The sequence below is a fragment of the Phyllobates terribilis genome, unplaced genomic scaffold (genome assembly GCF_046119375.1).
Source record: "Phyllobates terribilis strain yellow unplaced genomic scaffold, ASM4611937v1 Scaffold_29__1_contigs__length_15306474, whole genome shotgun sequence".
NCBI lineage: Eukaryota > Metazoa > Chordata > Amphibia > Anura > Dendrobatidae > Phyllobates > Phyllobates terribilis.
Window position 1 is genome coordinate 15232911 of NW_027362789.1, and position 2071 is coordinate 15234981.

Genomic DNA, 2071 nt, shown 5'->3' on the forward strand with positions numbered 1-2071 from the left:
TATGTTTAATTGCAATAATTTTCTGCGAGAATTACTTCATTTTCTGGAACAATTTCAAGGGAGCCAACACTTTGACCATGACTTGTTTTTGTTGCAGCATTTCATCCTCTACATGTTCAGCTATATTAGAAGGCTTGTAGCAAATTCCAATTAACAGCGTTACATTATTGGCATTTCCATGTACATTTACCCATACTGACTCTACATTGTTGAAGCTCCCCTCCAATGTCGTCATTTAGCACAGGTCTTAAGTTGGATTTAATGAAAATACCCACCCCTCTACCTTTTTATCTTTCCTAACCTTTTGAATGTAGTGTAATCCTCTGTTTATCACTCAGTCGTGACTTGCCAGCCAGGTTTCCGTAATGCCCACCACATCGTAATCTGTGGCTGACATTAGAGTCTCTAATTCATTAATTTTGTTTGCAAGACCTCTTGCATTTGCCTGCAGACATTTAATACTATTAACTATTTATTACTCCTTCTTGCCTCCTTACTTTCCTTGAATGTCCCAGCCCCCTAAATCCTCATTGACCCCTACTGTCTCTCTCTCTGTCTACTCTATCCCCTTATTTGCACAAAAAACCTCCCTCCCCCCCCAGATCCTAGTTTAAAAGCTCCTCCATCCATCTGACCATTTTTCACTGCAGCACATCTGCACCCTCCCAGTTGAGGTGCAGTCTGTCCCTATCGTAGAGCCTGTAGCCAACAGAAGTAGGCCCAGTTCTCCATGAACCCAAACCCTTTATCCTGCCACTTATTTATCTCCTTAAGTTCCCGCTAACTTTCATCTGATCGCAGGAAGATCCCCCATATTAACTTGGGAGCTACCTTAAGGACCATAATATTTCCACTTAATGAGATAGTGCAGACAGCGCCTGACCCACCTGGAACTAAGAACCCGCTCTACCTCATACTCCCGACACCCTTCCAAATCCACCTCATTTATGTCTTGAGGTCCCCTCAAATTTTTTGAAAAGAGAAGAATGGAAAGAATTATGATTTTCCAGGTAATAAGAAGTTGCAAATTAACTGTCACAGGATTTAAATTTGTAATAATTTTATAAGTACCTACAAATTTAGGTGCAAACTTTTTAGATGTGATCTTTAAGCGCAGATATTTTGAGGACAGCCACACAAAATCCCCCACCCCAAAGATAGAAGCATTCCTACGTCTGCAGTTAGCACCACTTTTGGCCTGGTCACTAGCTACCAAAAAATCTCTTTTGTCCTCCCTCCAGACCTTAATTAGTTGGGGACAAAATCTCTCCTCCTCTGGCAGGGAAGACTGCAATCCTGAAATATTCCCAAACACTGGATTAAAACTACAGCAGCTAAAAAAAGGCAAGGTCCTGGTAGCCTTTGAAGAACGGTTATTTAGAGCACACTCGATAAGGGGCAGAAATTCCACCCAGTCTTCCTGATTAGAGGAGACAAAACATCACTAATACTGTTCTATTTCCTGGTTCATCCTTCTGGTTGACCATTAGTCTCGGTATGATAGACTGAGAGAAAAAAAAAAACAGCTTGTTACCCAATCTGGAACTAAAACTAAACAGAAATTGAACCCCTCAATCAAAAATTATGTTTTTGGGAACACCATGAAATTTAACAATATGAGAAATGAACAAAGTTGCTAAGATCCTAGCAGTTGGCAACTTTTGAATCGGGACCAAAAGAACCTTTTTGCTCAAACGGTCCACCACCCACATGACAGTAATACCACCAGAGTTAAGCAAATCATTAACCATGTCCATGGACAAGTGGGTCAAGGGCTGCAACGGAACATCGTTAGGGAAGAGATAACCCACTGAGCTTGATGAGAGGCTTTAGGCTTGGAACAGACTTTGCATCTCCAAACATACTCTCCAATATCCTTAAGAGCATTCTGCCACCAAAAGGACCTAGAAAGAGATCTCCAAGTGGCAGACGAACCCGCGTGCCGAGCTAAAACTGAATCATGTTCTTCATTAAGAAGATCTACACGTAAAGAGGGCAGTACATAAAGCTTGTTTATAGGTAAACCTTCCTGAGCATCCTGAATGCGCTTCCTGAGATCTGACCTCATCAC